The sequence below is a fragment of the Poecile atricapillus genome, chromosome 1, assembly GCF_030490865.1.
Source record: "Poecile atricapillus isolate bPoeAtr1 chromosome 1, bPoeAtr1.hap1, whole genome shotgun sequence".
NCBI classification, from domain to species: Eukaryota; Metazoa; Chordata; class Aves; order Passeriformes; family Paridae; genus Poecile; species Poecile atricapillus.
Genome location: NC_081249.1, coordinates 91,146,324 through 91,153,991, shown reverse-complemented (window position 1 = coordinate 91,153,991; position 7,668 = coordinate 91,146,324).

Sequence of the window (7,668 nt, the reverse complement as noted above, 5' to 3'; positions counted from 1 at the left end):
GCCCTGCCAACACAGAGTGTGTGACCTGCACACCCAGAGGAGATAGCACAGGTCCTTCTCTGGTTTTAGCCTGAGCCATCACTGCTCTGCAGAAACTTTTGGAAAGGCAGTGAGCTCCCTAGAACTCTGTTCTGCAGTGGGGCCGTGGCTGTGCTCAGCACATGGCCATGAAGGGGTGCTGGGTTGGCAATGCCCAGCCGTGCTCCCGGGAGTGTGTCATACACCAGTGCCCATGGCCCATTCTAACCCTCTCTTTGCAACACATGCTGAAGCTGATTAAAGTGTGAGAGCCTCTGTGTCCTCTGGTCTTTATGCAGAGTAAGCAGCAATAGAGACAACACTTGCTAGGACTTTGCTCTAATTTTTACAGATCTAGTGAACTTCATCCACAGTACAGGTGAAACTGCAGCTTTATGCAGGTTCTTTCTCAGATACTGCTAGTTGAGGCTACTTCTTAAGGTCTCTTCTTTGGATTCTGAACGTGTAGGCACAACATTTTTAAAATGACAGTTTTGTAAAAGACAGTGACCTTGTCAACTATGCCTGTCATCCGAGTTCTCTCACTCAGCAATTCTCTTCTTCTAATTAATTTTCTTATTTTTTTTCCATGGGGTAATATTACATTGTGTTGATAAGCAGCTCTTTTCTTTTGCCCCAGAACAGTGATGAGTGCAAACAGGGAGGTTTTAAATACCTTGAGGAGAAAGATTTTTTGCAAACAGGACTTGTTACAGAATTAAATTGTTACAGAATTAAAATTCTGTTGCAGATATGGAAGACTTGAAGCAAAAATCTATAGCTGGTCAGTGTTTTGCTTGCTCATGCCTATTTGAGTTGCTTTGGGCAGTAAGTACTGGGAATATAACACATCCTTGGGCTACAGCCCATCTTCACAGAACAATTTTGCTGCTGAATATGCACTTCTTAATAAGGGTAACTGCTCATCTCCAGACTGTAATGATACCAATGCACTCATGCCATGGACTGCAACCTAGTGTTCTGGCAGTTCTCTTGTTTTATTTACCCACCGCAAGAGCTGGAATGAATTGTATTTGTTGGTGAATCTTATTTTTGCTGGCTTTCCATCTCAGGCAGTGGAAGATTTTATGGAGCTATCTTGTCCATTTTAAAACCTTTTTTCAATCATCCTTTTCCCCAAGTTACACTGTCCTGAAATAGCCCTGTGTTTAAACATCAATCATGCAAATGTGTTTGGTGTTTCCCAGGGTTCAAAACTCCCTCTGCAAACACAGTGGGAGAACTACTGCGAGCCTGCACCTTCTAACCACCAACTTGGCTGGCTCTGGCTGGTGTAGGTGATATTCCTGCTCTTTCCTAGATTCTTGTGCATCTCAGTTAAGATGACAACCAATTTATCTGCACATAAATTCCAGGAGTAAGGAGTACTTCTGAGTGTCAGGGATTAGGAGCACACTCAGAATGTCCCAAACCCAGACTGGGGTGAGATTTGTGTGATTCACAGCCCCTTCTCCAGCTCTGTCACTTCTGCAGGACCCCAGGGGGATCCTACTTGAGGCCCTGCCTGTGTTCATCAGGAAGACAAGACCATTTCCTTAGTAATTCCAGGTGGGCAGGATGCTTTTCCTAATAGTGAAATATTTGGCCATTGTAAGCTATAGGAACTATAGCTGATTACAAGCAGACCTGAGGGCTCCTGTCTCCCACACTTGTGCTGGCAGTGCTGTTTGTGTGGATCTGGTGTAAGAGAAAATCTCCAAAGAAAAGGTTCCATGGGAAAAAAAAAAAATGGGGGAAGCTTTCTGCACGTTTGTTTCAGGTGGGACCGGTTCTCCAACCTGTCTCAGTGTTTGTCCATAGCACTTGAGCCCACATAGCTGCTGGGAGAGATGGGAAGTGCCAGGACAGCAAAAGGAAAGGCCAAGGGATTGTGGTGGTGAGACAAAGCTTTTGCCCTGTGAATGCTGATGGATGTTTTGGGGGCATCCAGGCAGTCTCAGACTCCTGATTACCCTCCCTCTTTCTTATTGAGGCATGTACCTGGGGGATACACCTTTCATCACTTTGGTTTCTTCTTTTCACATGGTGCTTTTTAGAAAATCACACTTCAGGCACTACTAAAATATCTGCTCTGTAGTATTTGCCTTATCACAATACTTGGTTTTGTTACTTTTGCAAAAATATTAATGGGGGCTGGATTCTTATAAAAGTGAACCTGCATAACGAGTGACTCTATTTCAGAGCCCAATACTATCAAACTTTTCTCTCTTATCCTGAGGCTGTACAGGAGAATTTCCCTGGCTCCAGGAAAGAAAACCTGCAACAAATCAGTGTTCAACAACCAGTGCCTTCCCAAAGCTCAAGCACTGCCATGACAGTTTGATAACCAGCTGAAAAATGTGTCTGGTGGAAGATATCCAGAGTGGGAGTCTGGGCCTTAAAAAACAGGGTCCTAATCCATAACAAATTATTGTGTGCAACACTTGTCCAGAGAGCCCACAGAGTGAGGTAAGGTTGCACCATGCTCTCTCTCCTTCCTTGAATAAAAAGTGCCTGCTCTAATGAGAAGCAAGTCCCTGATTCAGCAAAGCATTTAAGTGTTTTGATGAACTGGGGCCAAACTGAACATCTTGTGCAGAACTCAGTTGTCTAGTGAACAATATTGAATATTTTATTCATGGATGCAGACTTAAATGAAAATTAAAGACATGGCTATTTAAGGCCTTAGGTGCCCAAACTCATATTGTTCATTTTTTATTATCTTAAAGTAATCATTTGTACGGGAAAAGAAGCAGCCACCTCCAGAAAATCCATCCCTGTCATGCTGGGAAGAATATTCTCAGTTCTCCCCCAGCACCCTGACAATTTGATGGCTTATGCTGCTTGCTTAGAAACTTGTCACATCCAGGCTATTTCAGATCAACAAGTTCCAGCCATTATCCTCTCCTTTCCTACCAGGAACACCGAGCTTTAGTACCCTCACTGGCTGCATAAGGTGTGGGCAAGCGAGGCACAGCCTCCAGTAGACCAGATCAGGTATTAGAAGGGTCTTAATATTGTGCTATCGCCCTTACTTGGCCATCAGTCCCCGAGTCCCTGTCAGGCTGCTCTCCTCACCCCAACAGCTCAGGCTGTTCTGCTGAAAGGGTCTCTCCAACTCAGAGAACACCAGCCTTGGAAAATGAAGCAGCATGGCAGGTGAAAAACAAACCTCAGTCTGCGAAAGCTTTCACTGAGCAGTGTTTCACCTGAAATGCTGGATGCAGCAGCATGCTGTGGCTGAAGGCTGCACCACAGGCAGGGAGAGAGAGCAGAAACATCCTGACTTCAGGGTGCTTCTCCTTAGAAACATCATCTTTTTCTAATGAAAATTTTCAGTAGACCATTATCTATGCCTTTTGTATGTATGAAAATATTTCCATAGATAGTAAAATGCCAAAGAGAGCTGTTTCTAGTATGGCAACACGTACTTTATTTTTTTCTCCTTGTCCACCCTACAGCAACAATCTTCAACTCCCTTTTACTTATCAAGACACCCACTTGTCCTCTCAGTTAGGCAGAAAACAGTCAAAGTATGGATTAAAAATAAAAATTTGGCACTTTTCACCAGCTTGTCTATACTTAGATGCACCCACCTCCCTGCCATGGAATATAGGCAGATGCAAATGGGAAGAAAATTAAAAAAAAAAAAAGAAAAAAAAAAAAAAAAAAAAAGAAAAAAAAATAAGAGTACATGCAGACATTTTTGGCTAAACCTTATGCTCTCTTAGATTTATTCCCGTACAGCTACTAGTCCTCAAATGATTTCCAGAGCAGGCATAAGTTACATGGCACTCAGTTTATCTGCTCTGGAATGGCAAAGTGCACACACAGATACACACTGTGGTTCCAGGGAGTCTAGGGATTTCAAAGGTGCTTTATCTTCCAGATAACTCACTGGCAAAGAAGCATGAATTAATAACAGTGTTGGTAACTAAACTAAAATGACACGTTAGGAGTATAGGCGTCAAAAAAAGAAGCGTCATTTAATACATGTTACAGATTTGTTCAGAGCAAGATATTAATCCTTTATTCTGTTTTTTGATTGTGGATTCCTAAGCATTTTTCCTGGAAACCTTGAATTGTGTATTTGAATCTGCTGGCAATGGCTTTTTTTTCCTGTGCTCTCCCAGCATCACTCCCCTCCAAGTAGTCTTTGGGGATCTGTGAACCAGAAGTAAAATCCCATCTCCTAGCAGTCAGACAGGAACCACACTCCCCTACATCCCACACATTGATCTGATTCACTGCATGACTCTTGTAAGCCTCCATCCACCTCCTCTCTGGGAAAACACAAAAGATCCACAGTTTTTAAGTTCTCAGGCTGAGGCACTTTGAGCTTAGTACAGAGAAAGGCTGAGCGGCCAGAGTTCCCACTTACGGAAGTGCCAAGTGCTCAGGAATTTTGTACAGGCATAGCACTGAGGCACTTGAAATGACGGGAATGCTGTGTACTTGTGCCCTTTGCCTCTGCAGCCCGTGACACCATTGCTCTAAAGGAAGGTGAATCTATTTATATGCAGTGGTAGAGGCTGCAGCCCTCACTTTCACCAGGCCTTTGAGAAGCCTTTGTCATGTTTTTGCAACACTATTTGAATGACTTGGAAGGCTTCAGAAAAAATAGTAAATACTGTCAAAAATGCAAGATGTTGGAATCCCTCTGCCAGGGGGAGGGAAAAACGTGCCAGAAGCTTAGCCAAGCTTGACGGGGTATAGTGGATCTTGATCTTTGCTCACCCCATAGTTAGATATTGTTCCCCCCGCCCCCCTTTCAATGGAGTTACTGTCCTGTCTCTTAAAGCAATCTCATTAAAGGCAGGGGAGAAGACAGCAGAGGGTGTGAGACCTGTAATTACAGATGGAAGGTCAATAGAAATACCATTTCATATGCCTTGTCTTCTGTTTCCCCTCTCAAGGGGGATGGTCTTCAAAAAAGCATGAACCCCTTTTGACCACTTCTCTGAACCACACTGACAGAGAACTCATGGTGGAAATGTTACAGAAAGAAACGACAGATGAGAGATGGCATTCTTTCCTGTTCTGGGGACTATGTACTGCTGGGATCCTCGTTTTCCCTGCAAATGCAGCCCTAGGCTGCAGCAGCTGAGAAGGGGTAAAGATTTGCTTCTCTGTGTCAAGCTACATGTAGTCTATACTGGAAGCAGGAATATGTTTGAGGGCAAGCTGTCATATCTAGCAGCAGGAGCAAAGGGCTTTCAGACCCTTGGACTCTTAACTGGGAGCTGCTAAAGCTTTTCTGCATGCCAGCCTTCCCTCACTGTGACTGTTCTCCTGTTCTGAAAATGGCCATAATAAAACTCCCTGCTATAAAACAATCCCTGCTTCTCAAAGCAAAAAATGTGGCAGGAGGGCCCTGTGATGTCCACAGCAGCAAGCATTCTCATAATGCCCTGAACTGCTTAGTTAAGGCTCATTCTCCTTTCAATGCATCCCATGCTACCTACCCTTGGAATTCGACTGCTGTGCAGCAGCCCACAACCACACCACAGCTGCTGTCTGGGGGGAAAATGATGTATGGTTGCAGATCTGAAAAGTAACGATTCAAGATTTCTCCTGAGATGATCTGGAGTGGCACACACAAGCCAAAAAGCAGGAATTTTCAGGTGTCAAAGCCTGACTGGGATTTCACCTGCTGGCAGGAGTGAAGGTCCCTGTATGTTATCTCTGCTTCTCTCAGTCACCCTGCCAAGGTCTCAAAAGAGTTTGTAATTGCTTGTAGATACTGAAAACAGAGCTCTCCTGATTTTTCTTAAGCTAATCTCACTGATACCTATTATGGAAAGAGAACACAAGCATTTCCAATACAGAACATTACAATCCCTGCCTGGTTTGATGTAATAAAATTTCCTTTGATCTGTATGGATTTGTTCTCCATTTAAATCACTGACAGTGACACTGAGACACTAATCCAGGTTTACAGCAGCATGTAGCTGCATGCTACAGTTTCATATTATGCAGAAATGACAATGCATCAACCACCCCAAGGAAAAGATGGGTCAAACTGATAGTGTGCCAAAGCAACTACACTGCTTAGGTAGCACTTCAAGGGGGAATATAGTGCAGAAGTAGTCTGGAGGTCTTCTTTTAGTGTCCTATTGATGATGCTTCTTCACTGCCACATAGAAAGAAAGACAAGTTTAGTATGGTGTATTGCTGTTCAGGAGTAAAATGCTGTTAAGGAGTGAAAATGAAACTAATAGGTGATTTCAGGCACTGGAATTTTGACCCTAATACCTATCCCCTTCTCCCCACCCACAGGCAAGAGCCAAGCCTTTCCTGGGAAATTTCAGAAAATCTCAAGAGTAAGTAATGAAAGCTATCTGAGAGTTGTCCCAGGGTCAGGTTGGTGCAGCTTGAGAGGGAGACAGCTGTCCAGGTTATTTTCTAGGTAAACCAAAAGCTTTAGCCTCCCAGTCTGTCAACACTGTGCCAGATCTAATGACCATGAGAGGCTCCAAAATGGAGCTTATGCAGACAACTAAAAAGTGTCTCTGAAATGTTGGCCTGCTGTCTAAAGTTGCATCTGATCTTACTGCTGTTTTTTGCCTTCATGTTCCGTACGTTCTGTTGAGAAGCACTTCAGAACTGAGCAATCAAGATGCTTCTAAGTCCAGCTGGAGTTACGACGATGGAGCATCCCCCAGATCTGCAAACAGCAGATCCATCAGAAACCCTAAAAGCAGGTCTAGGGAGCAGTGACAGGGCCAAGCCCCACCACTGGTGTGATGTCTCTACACATGGTTGTTTAAACAAACACGATGGTTGCAGTGGCAGATCTCCCTCTAACAGACCGTGGTTCCATGGGCAGCTTGATGAGCTCTTTGTGCAGGATGTTTAAGGCTTGAATTCAGTTCTCTTATTCTGTGGAAGAGTTTCAAGCCATGCTAAGCAGAGAAATGCTGTACTGTGTTCCTCCTTCCTATGAAAGTTCACAGCTATTTTTGGTACCCTCAGCAGGTGGGTCCCAAAAACTCCTGAAACACTTTCTCATTTCCAAGTTTACACAGGGTTCCAGAGCTTCTACTAAGCTGTCGAGAATAAAAAAAGAGCATCAGCTCACTTTCTTTGCCAGAAATCTAGACAGAAGTAAAAGCAAAGTCAACAAACTTCTGCAAAAAAAAAAACAAAAACAAAAACACAAAAACCAAAGAAAGTGAACGAACATACAGTCGTAATTTCTACATCTGTGTTTCGAGAATTTGAAGCGTAAGGGAAGGATGACCATAGCCAAACTTGGTCCCCTAGCGAGGTTCCCCGAGCAGCAGAGGGCACAGAAAGCTGTCCCCTGACTCTCCACCGAGTCCTCAATCGCCAGAAGTAGTTTCCAGCAAGAGCACGCTCATCTCCCACGGAATGGAACGCGCTGCGGCTCCGGCAGGTTGGCAGCATGGCAGGAGCCATGCCCAGGAGAAAGCGTGTGGCTGGAAAAGGAGCACCGGGGGTCATGAGCCTGGCAGCGAGCGGCGGCAAAACCCGCGGGGAACCGGCACCTGCGGGCTCCGTGCGGCCACAGGGCCGAGCCCCGGCAGGGGCGGCGGGAAAGGCGCCCGGGGAGCCCCGGCCTGGCGGCGGCGCCGCAGACGAGACGGGCGCCGCGGAAGGGGCGCTCGCTCCGGCGAGGCGCGGCCG